The sequence below is a fragment of the Triticum urartu genome, chromosome 6 (genome assembly GCF_003073215.2).
Source record: "Triticum urartu cultivar G1812 chromosome 6, Tu2.1, whole genome shotgun sequence".
NCBI classification, from domain to species: Eukaryota; Viridiplantae; Streptophyta; class Magnoliopsida; order Poales; family Poaceae; genus Triticum; species Triticum urartu.
This window is the reverse complement of record NC_053027.1, coordinates 32,395,556-32,414,561: the sequence shown is the minus strand read 5'-3', so window position 1 is coordinate 32,414,561 and position 19,006 is coordinate 32,395,556.

The window sequence follows — 19,006 nt, the reverse complement described above, 5'->3', positions numbered from 1 at the left end:
TACTAATGGTGCACCGCTGGTGCGCCATTAGTAACTGGTATACTAATGGCGCACCACACCGTGCGCCATTAGTATAGACCACCGTGCGCCATTAGTATCTGGCATACTAATGGCGCACTGTGGGGTGATGTGCCATTAGTATGAATATTAGGTTTTTTTTACTTTTCTGAATTTTGCACAGGTTACAAAATATATTATTGGACAGAATATAGACAGCACCCCACAACAAGAGCAGATTCATCGAATACAATAGAAGATTAGTATCCGAATACAATTCATCATATTAGTCCCTGAATTCAAAAGACCGAACAAAGATAGAACATTACAAGTCTCGAGACCACGAGTAGTGAGTTTGTCGGAAGTAATACTAATACTAATCCTAACAAGTCCTACTAATCATCATCATACAACTTCTACTCGTTATTAATAACAAGTCATACGATCATCATCTTGATAGTCATCGAACCAACCCTACTTAATTGTTCTTAGCACATGATCATCACTATTAGGCAGGACCTAAATACCCTATTTAAGGTAAAATAGCATAAAACAATATAGACCCTGACTCTCCATTATGGAGAATGGAGAACATCCTGTCTCCAATTCTTGCGCTTCGCTTCCTTTTGCTTCCAAGAACCTCCTTACGACTGTCCATACATTTTTCCATCCTTTGATTTTCATGTCTCCACTTCTTTTAGAAATATCATATGGACAGTTGAGATTCGTAGGATGACCCGGCTGTATGTTCAAAACATTAAGACTAACTTTCTGATACATCAAATGAGGCACACAATTCTCTGGGATTATCTGTTGAAAAACATAGTAATAACTTCATAGTTAGCAATGATGTACTAGTTTTAGAAGTATGCAAAAGATGCACCGATGTCATAATAGTAAAAATCTTACCAGGATATCTCCATGGTAGTTACCGTAGTTGAACACATGCACTAGTGGCACGTATTGACCATAATGTTGAGGAGTTTGATCGTGGATATTGTAATTCTCAATGTCAGTACAAAATCCGACCAGATGATTTTTCTCCTTGTAAGTTTTTAATTCGGAGCCATCGGTGTAGTGGGTTTTGTCTACCATCTCCCGCACATTCTTTGAACAATAAAAATAAGCTTTCAATGGAAATAAGCTGTCAACTATTTTGAAATAAACAATATAAATTAGCTAATAACTATGTTTGAGAAACTCACATAGCGGTAGAACTGGAGGCGTATCAACAAGGACCCAAATGTCCATATTGTCTTGGTCGATGTCAGGATTACCAAGATACATGGTGAAAAGCATACCCTCATCAAAACCATACATCTTGCAAAATGCTTCCCAATTTTTGCAACCAAAATGGGTTACGCTCTCAGAATTATACATATTTACTTCAGAGTCCACATCGTGATGAGTCCTTAGGTGAATTTTCTTTGTTTCAAAATTTTCATGGTCTTCAAAATCCATCCTCCCCAAGACATAGCATCTTGCATGGCATGGGATAAGCTATACTCGAATTGTAAACGATGAAAATTACACGTTGAAATAGTTGAAGTCATGCTTAATTATGAAAATAACACCCGTCGTCATTGTGTACAGTTTCAACTTCGAAGGTCTCCACAAGCTTAATGTTGAAGCGCCGATCATCGTCCAGGTGAGGCATCTCGCACAGACCTCGATCGTCGTGGCACTAGTCGCACTCCCCTGGGAGACTTTCGTCGTCTGATGACGACATATCCTACGTTCATAATTCAAATCTACATCATTTAGGGTTTGTCGACACAGAGGCATCCTAAAAGCTAAGCTTTTATCATTTAGGGTTTGTCGACGCCGAGGCACCCTAAAAGCCTAAGCTTTCATCATTTAGGTTCTTATTGACACCGAGTGTCACATCCCCGTGTTAGTCATGCATTAGGATTGGTTGAACATGTGCATCATGTTTAAATTTATTTTAAATTTGAAATGGGGATGACAGAACCCCCAGCACCCCCCCTGGAACAACTAGGGTTTACTAAAAACTTTTTCAATGAACCTGAAATGCCCTTCTAAAAAGCCCACCCTTTTTGTTTTGGGTTAAAACCTTTGACAAAAATGGTGCACATTTTTCTAGGACATCTTAAGGTCATTGGATTAATTCTCATACTATTTGCATTTGGGCATTTAAATGCTATAAAATATTTTAAATGCTCAAATAATCATAAACTAAAATGTTTGCTGTTGGATATATTCTAAGCAGTAGCCATGATTAATTTTATGATTTTTGGAAATGCCCTGGCATTTTTAATAAAGCCCTGAGGTTACAGAAATAATAGAATAAATAAAAAAACAGAAAAGGGAGAGAGAAAGGAACTTACATGTCGCCCTGGCCTGGCCCAGCTCGGCCTAGCCCACTAGCCACTGCCAGTCATCCTCCTCCTCTAGGCAGGAGGACGAGAGGCGCGTGGCCGGCGCCCGCAGCCACACGCCGGCCACCTCCTGTTTCTGCCGACACCCGGACGCCGTCTACGAGTGCCACGCACTCCCCCTCATCCCCCTCTCACTTCCCCCACTCTCCCCGTGCCCCTCTCCCCCCTCTGGCTCTCTCCCCATCCCCTGCCGAGCGCAGCCGTCGCTGCCGACAAGCACCATCGCGGCCACCGCCTCTCCCTCGCTTCTCTGACCGGCCCAGAGGCTCCGCCTCGACCCCCTCTTCCTTCCACCCCGAGCCATGCCACCGCGGGAGCCCCACATCGCCGCCACGAGTCGTCTTCCCCGAGCACGGCCGCTGGACTCCATCGACGGATTCGCCGTCGCCAAGCCGTCCCCGAGCAAGCCGAGCCCCTCTTCATGATCGCTGTGAGCTCCGCCACCGTTTCCCCCTCTCCCCGCGCTCGTCCGCGTCCTCTAACCACCATGGCCATCGGAGCCGATAGCTCCTCGCCGCCGGCCATGTCGCCACCATGGCCACGGCCGTGCAAGCTTGCACCCGAGCTCACCACTTCACTTAGTACATCCCCACGAGTCGAATGCGGCCACCCCCACGTCCTGTTGTGCAACCTAGCATGTTTTTCGTCCGAGGCCTGAACTCCGACCGCCGCGGCCGTGCTCGCCGCCGTCGTTTCCGGCCTCCCCGAGCTCCACCTCCACCACCAAACGCCGCGGCTTGTCCCCAGCTACTCGTAGGACCAAACCACAGTCGATTTGGTCGACTATGGGCAAAACCCGAGCCCCTCCGCCGCGTCTGTCGTCGCCGGCGTCAAGCCGCCGGCGAGTTGACCAGTTTTTGACCGTGGACTGACGCGTGGGCCCAGGTTGACTTCCCCCCTGAGCCTATGACAGGTGGGGCCGGTCTGTTAATTAGTTTAGGATTAGTGTTAACTAATTTTAATTAGTTTAGTCACTGACATGTGGGCCCAGGCCCCACTGACAGTTAGTTAGTACTAACTTAATCCTGTTAATTAGCTGAGTCACTGACAGACAGGGCCCACTAGTCAGGTTTGACTGGCCCTGGCGCCTTTGACTCGCTGACATCACAGTGACGTAGTGCTGATGCATTTATTCTTTTTCTGGATTTATTTTTATATAGGTAATTCCAGAAAATAGCCAAAACTTCTAAAAATCATAGAAAATCAACCATAGCTCCAAATCAAACAAATTATATATGAAAAATGATCAGAAAAATTCAATCTATCCATCTGTAATGGTTTCATGCATGACAAAACAAGTTAACCTTGATGTTAAGCAAAATAAGATAATGCACTAATAAGGCTATGTTAAATGAACTAACATTTGAATCTTTGATTCAAATGAGTTCATTCCTTTCTGTTTTAGCTTGCATTAGGCCAAGGCACATTCATTTTGCCATGTCATAGAATGCATCATATTGTTGCATATTGTCATGTGTTGATTATGTTTCAGTGTGTCTTTCGTGGTAGGTTCTGCCTCCGAGGATAACCCCGAGTATCCGTCTGAAGGGCAGTACCCTACTACCACTACATCAGGCAAGCAACCCATTGATCATTCCGATACAAACCCATGTTCTCGCTTCAGCTCTTGTTTACTGCATTAAGACAATGCGATTCAAACTGCTGTGTGCTACGGTAGTTGAACCCTTATCCTCTGCATGACCTGTCATTGCCACAGTAACTAGATGAAACCCACTAGCATGTGTAGGAGTTGATTGAGCCATGTATGTGTTTCCTACCTTGCTATGCCTGCTATGCTTAGAGTTGTGTCAGGTCTGGTTCATATGGGTGATGGGCTAGAGTGAAATGATTATGTCGGTAATGTGAGGGATGTGTTGAACATGATTTGGTAAAGGTATCGATGAGAGGCCATGTAGGAGTGCATGGTGGGTTGTTTCATTGAGGCCATCCAGAAGAACTGAGATCTGTATGTGTGATTTTAGATTCAGTTACTACCATAGATTGGGCCCAAAACCAATGGACCCTCTCGGCTTCTTATTCACCCTAGTACTCTGTCCAGGAGTTGCAATTAGTTTCTGGTGTTTGTAGGTTATGTGTTGGCGGCCGTGCGTAGCGCTGACCCTAGGGGTGGGCTATGTTGCGGTAGATACACCGTGGCACCACTACTAGGAAAAGGCCTACTAATGGCGCACCGGTTTTGCCTACTAATGGCGCACTATCGGTGCGCCATTAGTATCACGCCACTAGAATTTTTTACTAATGGCGCACCACTGGTGCGCCATTAGTATCTGGTATGCTAATGGCGCACCAGGAAGTGCGCCATTAGTATGTAACACCATGCGCCATTAGTATGCCTCCCGAGGGCCATATGTAACCATCTGCTTTGTCATACTAATGGCGCACTCTGTCTTGATGCGCCATTAGCATCCTTTGGCATACTAATGGCGCACCTTGTGGTGATGCGCCATTAGTATGAATATTTGTTTTTTTTTACTTTTCTGATTTTTGCACAGGTTACAAAATATATTATTTGACAGAATATAGACAGTAGCACACAGCAACAGCAGATTCATCGAATACAATAGAAGATTAGTCTCCGAATACAATTCATCATATTAGTCTCCGAATTCAAAAGACCGAACAAAGATAAAACATTATAAGTCTTGAGACCGCGAGTATCGAGTTTGTCTTCACATTACAAGTCGATATCAATCATCTAAACTACCATCACATAAAAGAGAGCTGCGGTCATCACGATGAGCATCATCGCGATCAAACTGGTCTTCATCCGGTTCCTCCAACGCTCCCTCCTCTCTCCCGCTAGATAGCGGGCGTATCTAGATTCGGCCTCCGCCCTAGTGGTGTACCCTTTGTAATTGTTACCGCTAAAACGGTGAACCTGTCTCCGACACTCCTCCTAGTCGTCGTAGACTCCGGGAACCTTACCCTTGTACACGACATACGACGGCATCTCTATGCACAAGCCAAACAATAGACAATACATACATAAGCAATATATAAGTATGCAACAAAAGGATCGGAAGAGAAAAGCAAGACATTAATAGCACGATTCATGGTCCTACTAATAAATAGCATCGATTACATCTAAGTTGAACGACTGTCCAAACCAAAGAGACATACAATTCATTAAAGTTTAATTACAACATGAGCCAATCAATGTTTCAGAACTACACATCACTACTTTCGACTCGACTCATGGACAGGAGCATGGATGAAGCCGCCGTCTGTCGTGATGGTCATGAAATCGCGGGCGTTGTCAGCCTGCATTTGTAGCATTCCGTCTATCTCAATGTTGGACGGTTGATATCTGAGGAAGAACTGCCCCGAGGTATGAAGGACATCTTGACGGATGATGTTCGCAAACTCCGACTGGATGCGAAAGAATTCTTGTCTGATGTCCGCGTCCTGGATTGCCGACAAGCTCGCGGCCCAATCTTTGAGATTATTTGGTAGCAGAAGGTGATGATGGTCCCTTACGATCGCCCGCATGTGATGGAGGGTACAGTAGGCATCCTTCTGACCGCCAGGAGGCTGCTTGACGCAGCAGAACATCGTATTGTGGGCGAACACGTGCTTGCCGTACTTACGAACTGCCCTGATGAAGGTGCCTCCAGATTTGGCGTAGCCAGGGAGAACATCATCAAGAACTTTCTTGATATTTGTGTAGTCTATCTTGGAGTTACGGTTTGGGTCGAAATACATGGCCATGGAATATTTCGGGCTTAAGAGGATGAGTGTGCAATGTGTGTCACTGCACAGAACACAGAATGTTAGAAAAAAAGAACGATCGAAATCTAAGAAATCATATGTTACGGGGCGGTTAAGGGATGACTTACTCGGGAAAGTAAGGCACAAGGAAGTTATCCTTATCTGGGTTTGCCAGAATGACTCTTTGAGGTGTGAACTCGCGACTTGGCGGTCCCTAGCGCTGCTCAACAGCTTGGCACGAATGTAGAAGGGGTCGACGATCACGATGTCCGGGGTCTTGTCTCTAATGATCCGCATCTCCATACTCAGCGAAAACAGCCGAACGAAGGTGTAGTGCAGTGGATGAAGGTTGAACATAGCAAAGATGTCATCAAACTGCAGGACAATCGTACCCCCGATGGTGCCATCCACAAAGCCCTTGCCCTCTGGCACCTTGGCCATGAAAACCGGGTATGCCACATCATTCTCTCTGAGACGCCGCTTCTCCAAAGAAAGAACACTGTCGTGCAGACTCCGCATAGCACCGGTTGCAGCATTGAGCATATTTGTCGGTAGCATCGCCCTACCCGCCACATGCACCTTCCTCGAGATATCCTTAGGTGAAGGTGGCCCGTCCTGAGCATGGATCGTACTCGGTGCGGGCTGGCTCACACCGGCGGCCTTTTTAGTCGGCCGTTTCTGGCCCTTCTTCTTGATCTGCTGTAATGGGACCGAGTTCTGCTCACAGACCACCTTCTTGAGCGTGTTGGGGCTGATAATATTTGGCACCTCCGCTATCTGAGGCTCGATGAAGGCGGCAGCTGGAGGCATCTCCTGAAAACTGAATGCCAGACGACGCCTGTTGCAATTGGGTTTCTCCGCCGTACCAGCTAGATCGCGGTCGTCTTGTTTGGGTTCTTGAGAAGGAGGCCCGCAGAACTCGTCACCGTACCCATGTTCGGCAAAGTACTTATCGACGTTGGTAAATGTACCATTGTCGTTGTCGTCGTCGTCCGGATCCTATGCCATATGCATGTCCGGATCCTGTGCCATAGGGATGTCCGGCATGTCCGGTAGCGTTGCGGCGTTCTTGCCATGGCTTGGCGCCGGCACAACTAGCGGTCTTGTCTGTGGGATGGTGTCCCCCGCCCCCAAACGAATCTGGCTCTTCGGCCAAAGCAGGGGCCAGCTTACGCAGGCGCTGAGGGTCATCTCATCTTCTTCGTCGGCCCCAGCGGGTCAAATCGGAGGTAACAGCTCGTTGCAGCCTGGCAGCACCCGAACCACTTCAACCCTATACATTATGGGTGGCATCGGATTACCGTGGAACACGGGGTTGCCCGGTTGAACAATTCTTCCCTTGGCGACATCGACCAACTCGCCGCCCACGAAGTGTAGGAGAGTGCAAGGAATGTTGGCGCCGCCCTGCGAAAACATGTAGGGCGTTAGGGATGCCCAGTCAAAGGCAAGGAGATGAAGTCCTCGGCTGAGAGGCTTAGTTACCGTGATGCCGTCGAGCTCGGCTAATGTCGAGGCACCGCCAACGGCGGGCGTGCAACTGACGGAGGGGCCGCTTGCTGGTGAGGTGCCGGCCAGCGTACACCCGGGTGCATTAAGCTCCAATGCCGGCGTCGGAGACACCAATACTGCCGCCGCCGGAGACACCAATGGCGCCGCCGCCGTAGACACCAATACCGCCGCCGCCGTAGACACCAATGGCGCCGCCTGCGCGTTGTGTGAGTTGCTGGCCGTGAAGCTGGGTATCGGGGGCGGCCCCTGTTGGCCACCCGCAATCCACGTCGTTATCCCATGAATCAAGGTAGGCATAATGCCGGTAAGCGTCGATCCCAGTTGTTGTTGCACTTGCTCTTGGACCATCTTCGGAATCCGCGCCACTTGCGCCTTGAGTGCTTCAACCTCGCGCGACTGGCTTTCCGAGCTGGTCTTTTTCTCCTTTCGCCCACCAGCGCCATAGTATGATGACCATTTTGTGGACAAGCCTTTGCCGGCCACACGACCAGCTGACGTCGGCTTATTGAGCTCATCCCTGTTTTTCATTACGTTCAATGCCCTATTCAAAGGGGTGTCGAAAGGGGAGCTCTGAGACGACCCCGTGCTACTGCTTTCTTTGTCCTGCAGAAGGAACGTGAACCATTAAGAAATATTGGGGATTAATTAGAATGCAACAATATCAAGCTAATTACGCGGGGGTGTATTCCTTACCAGAACAAGCTCAAGCTCCTTGGTCTTCGGATCCATGGTAAGCTCCTTTGTTACCGGGTCCTCCTTGTACCGGGCCCTGAGAAAGTTCCTGGTCTGCTTGTCACTGTATTTCTCGAAGCGGGACGGTAGGCCTTGCTCGGCACGCTCCGCGTCCTCCTTGTCCCATACAAGCTCCGCCACTCTGTAACTGCCGGGACCAAGTTGGTGGACCCCTATGTTCAACTGCCGCATTTCTTTCCCCCACTGACTTGATTCGGAGGTTGCGGGGCTCTCGCACTTGGTCTTGAACTCCTTGTAGTCATCTTCGCTCATCAAAGGATATTTCGCCTTGATCTTCTCATAACTATCACCTTTGTCAATCATTGCCTTCACCGTGCTTTTCCAAGTAGACAGGGCCATGCTCATCGTCGTGAGGGTGGCACCGTTCACTTTATTACCCGAGAGGCGTGTGTTTGCGAACTCAGCGGGGAACTTGTATCGTTCATGCAGCTTCGTGAAGAGGAGGCTGCGCAAATTCCCTCGGTCCTTATGCCTTAAGTTCTCGGTGTTGATCGAGGCGGTGCTCCGGTGAATGCACCCGAGCTAAATCGAGTACCCCTTGACTACGTGTTTGGGCGTCGTCGGATGCCCGTCGGAGTTCACTTCAGTAAATTCCTCCCTGACAGTGCCGAGCACGTTCGGGCGTCGGTCCTTCTGTTGCCTCTTCGGATGGCTGCCATCTGTGCGTGCGCCGCCATCATCAGTGGTGGCATCCGCGGCGCCATCATCAGTGGTGTCATCCCCGACGCCACTAGGGGTTGTATAGTCAGGATCGGTGTCTTCCGCGGCGTCCTCATAGCGGTGAGGTTCTTCCTCCAACTCCTGGGACAGCTCCTAGAATTGCTTGCCGCCCGAACCGCCGGCCTCATCGTTGTGGGCCATGTTTCGCTCTAAATAGGAAAAAAGTTTGGTCAAAAAGTTGGTTATTGTCAAGGAACAAGATCATGGTCTCATCATTTAGGGTTTGTCGACACCGAGGCATCCTAAAAGCTAAGCTTTTATCATTTAGGGTTTGTCGACGCCGAGGCACCCTAAAAGCCTAAGCGTACATCATTTAGGTTCTCATCGACACCGAGGCACCCTAAAAGCCAAGGTTTCATCATTTAGGGGTTGTCGACGCCGAGGCACCCTAAATGCTAAGTTTTCATCATTTAGGGTTTATCGATGCCAAGGCACCCTAGGTTGGGCCTAATCACTTGTCACTAATCAGTTGGCTCTATTGCCACCTAAGTTGGGTTTATCATCTAGGGTTTATCGATGCTGAGGAGAATTTCTAAGTTGGGCCTAATCACTTGGCTCTATTGCCACCTATGGTTTAATGCAGCAAGAATAAAGGGGCAATTGATCCTACTTAATTAAGTACTAAGATACCCCGGCCCATGCATTAGTAGCAAGTACCTCATATGTCCGATTTTTAGCAAAGTCATGCTAAAATTCACGGAAAATTTCAGCATGACCTTTGCTGAAAATAGGACATATGGAGTACCCGAATTTGCCGGAACGGAAGTTAATCGACATTCCGGCAAACTCAAGGGCCTCTCGGGGTACCTGCAAAATCATCACGACACGAAGGTCCTCTCAAGGGCCTCAAGCAGCAGCGGCGTCTCCCAGGACCCCATTTTTTTGCTAAATTTCTTTGAGCAACAATCAGAGCAGAAAATTCAGCATATTTCTATACAATTTTTTTGGTATATATCAGGTTTTGGCTGCATTTGCAAATGCATTCCATGTACTGCAACCCTCGAGAATTCCTAGCATGAGGTTTGTCCATCACTTTTGGCTCACTTATTAATCTACTCATCCTATGTCAATATCCACATGCTATGTCATCTGATGTTCCTGAATCATTGTAGTTTAGGCACCATACAAGATTGTTAGTTCAATGTGCTTTATATCCTAGTTATACTACTGCAGGAAAGGAGGATCATCATACACATATATATGTATAGCAATTGATAGGAGCTTCATCATTTTTAGTAACAACAATACATATATAGCAATTGGAAGCAAACAGATGTACACATAAGATAGAAATGTAGTGCTGAAAGTTTAATGCTTACAAAATACTTGTTGAAATAGTGAAAAATATGGAGTCACCAAGCTGGCTAAGAAACTCCCAAAGTCCACTAGCAAATCCAAGATCTAATCATGTTACACACATCATAACAATTTAAGATAATTAGGATAAGGATAGTAGGAAAGGAAAAAGAAAGAGCTCAAAAAACAATCACAACAGAAAAATAATATAAACCTAGTCCTAGAAGAAAATAAATCCTAAAAGAAAGGAAATCCTAAAATCTGGAGCAAGTCCTAGCAGTAGTAGTCCAACTAGATGGCCACCACTACTACTCCTATCTCTGTTTAGCATCATCCACACGATAGTCCTAACTCTGTGAATTTCAAAAATAAAATAGAAGTCATGTATATAGTTCAAAGTTTGAAACATAAGGCAAGATAGTCCCAATCTTTGAGACTTCTCTTATGGTATATATATACTGATTAATTACTGAATTTGAGCATGTTGTATCACCCGCGGACTATTACGCGGTCGCGATGACGGAGCTGGGAGTGCATGGCAAGCAAAGAGGAGAAGGTGATGTGAGATAAATAATAATCATGAGCAAATTGCAGGGCATATGAGTTGGCCATTGGAATTTTGTTTGACACAACTGAACAGCAAAGAAGGTGCCGTAGAAGCAGCTGCTACTGCTAGCTCCAATACATACATACTAGCCACTCTAAAACTACATCAAAATCAATGGGAGATGTATTCATAAGCAAGTTAAGCCCTGGAAGGGCGCAAATGTACAGACAAGAACAAGGCATAACACATCAAAATCTTCATAAACAAGTCATATATCATAGGAGATCGATTAAGCCCTGGAATGGCGGAGACAGGGGCATGGAGAAACGCACCTTAGTGGAGAAGAACCGGGAGGGCCAAGGGGAGCGGGACGCAGAGATCTTAGGAGCAGATACCTCCACAGACGGTGAGGCCGCGGTGGCCGGAGGTGGAAGAAGGCGCAGACACCGTAGACGGTGGAGGCGTCGGTGTCATAGAGGCGCCGGAGACCTTGCCCTGCGAGACAGAGAAGGGGTCGTCAGCTGCGCAGGCGGGGGGCAAGGGGAGGAGGAGGAGGGGCAAGGGGAGGAGGAGGGTCGGGGGGCGTACGGTGCTGCGTCGCTGCTCGGCGCCGGCGGGGGTGTGGAGTCCGGCGAGGGTCGGGGCGGCGGGGGTGGGGGTGCGGGGGCGGCGGGGGTGGAGTCCGGTGAGGGTCGGGGCGGCGGCGTCGTGGGTCGGGGCAGCGCGCGGGTGGATCTGGTGGCGAGGGAGAGAGGGTCGAAGGGGATCTGGTGAGGGAGAGGGAGGATAGCTAGGGGGAAGCTTACTAATGGCGCACCACACCTCGGTGCGCCATTAAAAATCTTTTTTTTAGATAGCAATGGCGCACCCCGCAGCGGTGCGCCATTATAATGTTTTTTATTACAGTTTGAGCACAGGTTATATTGCACCTAACCCAATCCACATCAGAACCCGCCCACTAGCCCGATTGGTCAGCATGCAGCACACACACCAGGAGGTCCTGGGTTTGATTCCTAGGCTCCGCAATATTTTTTTTTGCATTTTAAATGCTCTTTGATAATTATTTGTGTTTAAATATGTTCAAACTTGTTTAAATCATAACAGTAATATTTTTTTATAAAAACAGTAATAATTTTTTTAAAAATATGTTCAAATTTGTTACTTGAAAATATCATCGGCGGCGGGTGGAGCGGGGGAGGGTGCGAGGGGTGCTCGTTGGTGGCGGTGGAGTGGGGGAGGGTGCGGGGGGCCGGGTGCTCGTCGGCGGCGGTGGAGGGGGATCGAGATCGAGTGTCCTCATGAATTCAAAAAGTGCCCGTGAAATTTAAAAATATTCATGATATCAAAAAGTGCCCATGAAATACAATCGAGAAATGAAGACTATGATTTAAATACAATCGATCTTAGCTAGCTATCTGTTCACAATCTTGCCCTTCTTTTTTGCAAATGGAGTTCTTCTGTGGAACGGACGTCCTTTAGGTAGGGTGGTCCTGCTTCTTCTTGTGGTGTGTGCTGCTACTTCATCGTCGTCGTCATGTTCGATCTTCGGGTCGCCGTACTTGTCGAAGTCTTGCTCATTGGCTACTCCATCCATTCCGATGATCTTCCTGTTGCCTCTCCTCACGACAACATGACTGGGCTTTGACGGGTCGGTAATGAAGAAGCATTGGTCCACTTGGGAAGCCAGTACCCATGGCTCATTTTTCGCGGTGACGTTTGCGCCCGCGGTCTTGGATTTGGCTTCGGGTATAACCATGGTGGTGAAATACCGGTCTTCTTTTAGGACGCTCTTGGCCCATCTGACACGGAACATCGAGACCTTCTCTCCAGCGTAGCTCAGCTCCCAGATCTCCTCGATCCTTCCGTAGTATCTGTCCTTGTCATTACCGGTGTAGGATTCGATCGTTACCCTGGAGTTCTGATAACCATCGCTCTTCATGTCCTTGTTCTCGGTGTAGAATGTGTAGCCGTTGATATCGTACGCCTCATAGGTCATCAGGTTGTGCTTGGCGCCCTGTGACAAGGCGAATATGAGTTGTTCTTCCGTGGAAGAATCCTCATGTAAAGGGTACGCCAGAAGCTTCTGCTTGAACCAACGCGTGAAACATGAGTTGTGCTCTTTGATTATATCTCCGTCCGTCCTCTGTTGGCCTCAGTCATTGTACGTCTTCTCAATAAAGGTTTTGTGATCTACCACCCATGGATCGACCACGTCTATGTGTTGTAGTGCGACTAGGTTTTCTCTTTCAAAGTCGGCGAGTCGACCCTCGAAGTCGACATGCATTTCGCGGCGACCCTCACGGTGACCCCATCCAGCGAGCCTGCCGAGGTGCCTGTTGACGGGCAGACCAACGGGGTTCTCGATGCCTAGATAATTCATGCAGTAGGAGATGCACTCTTCGGTCAGAAAGCCCCTGGCTATACTTCCCTCTGGACGTGACATGTTGCGAATGTATCCTTTGATGACACCATTCATCCTTTCGAACATCATCATGTTGTGCAGGAACGTTGGCCCGAGTTGGATGATATCCTCCACGATATGGACCAGCAGATTCACCATAACGTCGAAGAATGCGGGCGGGAAGTACATCTCAAGCTCGCATAGTATCACCATGATCTCTTCCTGTAGCCTTGTGAGTTGCCTCACGCCAATCGACTTCCGAGAGATGACGTCGAAAAAGTTGCATAGGCCAAATAGCATTTCATGGACGTGCGCATCCATGATCCCACGGATTGCAACTGGAAGTATCTGCGTCATCAGCACATGACAGTCGTGAGACTTCATCCCGCTGAACTTCTGCTTCGCTGGGTCTAGGTATCTGCTTATCTTCCCCGCGTAACCGTAAGGAAGTTTTACTCCTACGAGGCAGGTGAAAAACTGCTCGATCTCCTCCTGACTTAGAGTGAAGCATGCGGGAGGGTAGTCACTTCCGGTCTTCTTGGACTTTTTGCCTTTGCGACGAGTTTCGGTGTCCTGCTTCGCCTCATCATCATCATCATTAGCGTGAAGCTCCTGCCTGATGCCCATTGATTTCAAGTCTGCCCTTGCTTTCGGCCCATCTTTGGTCCTCTCTGGCATGTTGAGCAGGGTACCAAGCAGACTCTCGCACACGTTCTTCATGATATGCATGGCATCAAGGCTGTGAGGCACACGGTGGATCTTCCAGTACGGCAAGTCCCAGAAAACAGACCTCGTTTTCCATACCTTCAGCAGCGGCTCTGGCGCCTTTCGCTTCTTTCCCGGCTCTGGCGCCTTTTGCTTCTTTCCCGGCAGTGGGCAATCTTTCCAATTTTTCAATAGCTCGTCTATTTCCTCGCCGCTCCTCGTACGCGGGTGTTTTCGGGGTTTGGTTTCACCATCGAATAGATCCTTGCATTTCCTCCACGGTTCATCATGGCGAAGCCACCTTCGATGTCCCATGAACACGGTTTTCAAAGACCCGGGATCTCTATCTAGCTGGCGATACATTGTGTCATCCATGCACCTTACGCATCCAGAAAATCCGTGGACTACCTGCCCCGCGAGATATCCGTAACCGAGATAGTCGTGCACCATCGTGAGCAGTGCGGCTCTCATAGGGAAATATTCTTTCTCTGCGGCATCCCACGTATTGGCTGGCGTTTTCCACAACGTGTCTAGCTCCTCTTTCAGCAGCCCCAGATACAGATTGATGTCGTTCCCTGGTTGTTTCGGCCCTTCAATTAGCATCCTCATGTGAATGTACTTCCTCTTCATGCACAACCAGGGGGGAGGTTGTACATCCACACAAACACAGGCCAGGTGCTATGTGTGCTTCTCTGGCTGCCAAACGGATTGACTCCATCGGTGCTCGCGCCCAGCACGATGTTCCTTGGATCCTTCCCAAATTCTAGGTATTCGAAGTTCAATGCTTGCCACTGGCTCGCATCCTTAGGGTGACTCAGCATCTTGTCTTTTTTATTTATCTCCAGATCATTTCCGTCATCTTCCCGCTTCTTCTCCTCCCTATCCGCGTGCCAACGCAGGAGCTTTGCTACCTTAGGGTCCGCGAAATACCGCTACAAACGAGGAGTGATCGGAAAGTACCACATCGATTTTCGAGGAGCTTTCTTCCTCTTCTTGTATCGAGTGACGCTGCACACCGGACATATGGTAGACTCCGTGTGCTCGTCCCAATAAATGATGCAATTGTTCATGCACACATGGTATTTCACGTGCGGTAAATCCAGAGAACACACGATTTTCTTCGCCTCCTCGAAACTGGTCGGGCACTTGTTCCCCTTGGGAAGACATTCGTGCCAGAATGACATGTTCTCGTCGAAGCATGCGTCGGTCATTTTGTGTTTTACCTTCATCTCCAGAGCCATGAGCGTTACTTTCAGGCGGGTATCCTCGGGCCTGCATCCTTCATACAATGGAGTAACCGTGTCTATCTCCAGTTGATCCAGCTTGGCTTTCTCTCGGGCGGCAGCTCTTGCGTTATCCGTCTGCTTGAGAAGCAGCTCTTGAATATGAGGGTCCTGCACCCAGCCTCCATCATCGTCTGCTCCGGCATCTTCATCTTCATGATCATGCCCTTCATCTTGATCTTCCTCATCATCATGTACGACATCTTCTACATGATGACTGTGTACAGCATCACCGTCGTGATCATGTCCTGGAGATTCTTCGTCTTCTCGCCTGCCCTCGCCGCGGTGGTACTTGTCTTGTTGCCCTTCCTCATTTCTTGCCCGGCCCCGATGGACGACTTCATAGTCATCTTCATCACCTGGCCACCAATAGCCATCCATGAACCACGCAAGAGCAGGTGGTCCCGCACCTGCCCGGAATCCAGGTCCGTAATAAGGCTCTTCAGCTTGCATCTTCGACACGGACATCTTATCTCCGTCTCGTTCTTTTGAAGCATCTCGGCCTTCGCGGAGCTCAAAAACCTATTCACGATGCCTTCAGTCATCATGCAGACCATGGTCGCCTGCGGGGTAGAGCAAAACGATATTTTAGAACCAAGAAAAAATTTGGCATGACCTTCCCTAAAAATAGGACCAAAAAGAATGCATAGTGCCAAAATTCTCGCCGAAACGGAAATGAATCAACATTCCGGCAAAATATTGGCAACTATCACATTTCAAATACCGGTACCTGCAAACACAAACATATATGCAACACCACAAACACATGCAACACCACAAACATACATAGATCTAGCTAGGCCACAAAAAGTGCATGTGCACGTTGTTGGAGCGAGCTAGGGAGAAAAAAGTAGATCTACATCATGAAGATAGCTTTCCCCTTACTTACCTATCAAAAAAAGGTAATTTCACCACTTAATTTTGATGAATCTATGGTGGAAATGAGGTGGGGAGGAGGAGGCAGCCGAAAGCTTGGAGAAGGAGGTGGAGGGAATGAAGTGGGGAAAGTGAGTGGGTAGGTGTGGCTGTCCAAAATATCTTGTTGGGGTCCCAGGTTACTAATGGCGCACCACCTGCAAATGCGCCATTAGTAACCCTGGTTACTAATGGCGCACCTGCAGGTGGTGCGCCATTAGTAATTTTGCAGAAAAGTAAAAAAAATATACTAATGGCGCACTTTTACAGGGTGCGCCATTAGTAGTTTAAACTAGTAATGGCGCACTGTGAGGCGGTGCGCCATTAGTAGTTTTGCAAAAAAAAGAATAAAAAAATTCAGTACTGGCGCACTCCCTGTCTGGTGCGCCACTACTAGTTAGAACTAGTAATGGCGCACTTCGGTAAGATGCGCCATTAGTATGTATGTAAAAATGAAAAAAAAATTATCACTAGTGGCGCACCTATTTTCTGGTGCGCCATTAGTGTCTTCCACACTAATGGCGCATCACCAACTGGTGCGCCATTAGTATATAGTAGTGGCGCACTACTTTCCTAGTGCTCCATTAGTATCAATCCTATCTATAGCCCTTTTCCTAGTAGTGCACGGTGTACCGAGTCACCCGTTTGGTGTCTCGGGAACCTTGTTCACATCGTTCGGGGCCGTATGTGGAAACCTCGGCCGGACTCCCTGCGGATGGAACTTGGATAGGCGATAAACCTGGACTAGAGGCTTGAGTGTTTAGGTAGGCCGTGGCCGACACCCTCGTTGGGCTTCCGTTGAAGGTTGCCGAGTACATGTCGTGTAAACGGCGGTAAGTGGTGAAAGCGTGTATGAAGAAGTACACCCCTGCAGGGTATAAAACTATTCGAATAGCTGCATCCGCGGTAAAGGACTACTTGGTTGCCTATACAGTTCATAGACAAGTTAATGGATACTACTAAAAGACTCAAGATAAGTGTGAGTACCGAGGATGGCCCTCTCGTAGGATGACGAGGGAGGATCCCCGGTGGAGTATTGTGTTGGTGAGTAGTGGACTCGTGTGCGAAAACTATTTTATTAGTTGTGTTTCGTAGGATAGCTTAGCCAAGAGTCAAAGCTGGCTTGCTGCAATAACTCCACCACCTTCTTGAGAACAAGCATGTATAGTAGGTTCTGATGTAAGACTTGCTGAGTACCTTTGTACTCATGTTTGCTTAATTACTGTTTTCAGACGACAACACCGCTCCCTCCGATGGGTTCTACGTAGACCTTGATGTCGACGAGTGACTAGCCACCCAGGTGGTGATCCTGTCCATGGAGGGCCCTATGTAGATAGACAGGCTTCGAAAAGCCTTCTTGCTTTCTAGTGTCTGTACTCAGACTATTTGCTTCCGCATGTGCTTGTATGCTTGTATGACGAGTGTCAGGTCATGTAACCCCTACCTGTATGAACATGTTATGTATGGCTCTCTGGAGCCTTTAAATAAAATACTTGAGTTGTAGAGTTTTGTTGTGATGCCATGTTGTATTTGCACATATCGTGCATATTGTGTGTATGATTGAAATGCTTGGTATGTGTGGGATCCGACAATCTAGTTGTTTATCCTTGGCAGCCTTTCTTATGGGGAAATGTAGTCTAGTGCTCCTCGAGCCATAGTAGTCCGCTACAGCCCGGTTTACCGGAGTCCTGCTAGCCCAGCACTACTGCTTAGGACACTTGACTGGCCGGCATGTGTTTCACCTCGTTCCTATGTCTGTCCCTTCTGGGAAATGTCACGCGGTGACATCCGGAGTCCTGCCTAGCCTGCTACAGCCCGGGTTCCCCGGAGTCCTGTTAGCCCAGTGCTATAGCCCAGATTCACACGCTGATGACCGACATGCTCAATGTGATTCATGTATGCCTGTCTCCATAGGTCTATGCCGCTTTGGGTTCACGACTAGCCATGTCGGCCCGGGTTCTCTGTCATATGGATGCTAGTGACACTATCATATACGTGAGCCAAAAGGCGCAAACGGTCCCGGGCCATGGTAAGGCGACACCCGTGGGATACCGTGTGTGAGGCCGCAATGTGATATGAGGTGTTACCGGCTAGATCGTTGTGACTTGGAATCGGGGTCCTGATAGCGTTGGCATCAGAGCCGGACTGCCTGTAGGTTCGTTGAGCCAAATTGGTCAATGTCGAGTCTAGAAATGCTTTAGTTGTATGTAGGGGAATTGATTGTGGGAGGGAACGTAAGGCTCTTTTACTCCTTTACCTTATGCCCTCTGATCTGAGTCATTCTCTTCTCATTCAATGTGGGTTAAGGACTAGGCTCTCTTCTTCTATCAGGTTCACGTGTTACTAATCCGTAGTAGCTTATAGGGTTGTTGTTACAAGCCTCAGTACAGTTTCTACTACTTTTAGTATGTTGCCAGTTGAATCAGAACCTTGATATGATGTTGTTGAGTGGTATTGCAAACTGTTGTGGATGTCTCAATCCTTTTCTGAGAATTTACAGCTGTTATGCTGTCCAATTTTCCCTAGAAATTCTAATGTCTTTGCGTTGTGGTTGTGCTTTCAGATGGCCACTCGTGCTCAAAACCAAGTGGTTCGCCTGACCTGGTGCCTCGATGTGCCCGGTCATACTACCATGTTAGTCCGGGTAATGATCGAGACGGGTTACCATTGGTATCCCGAATACACTGTCGAAGAGCAATTCCGAGACTTCAACCAGAGCCAGTACCTCTGTACCGTGAGGATATATCCCTCT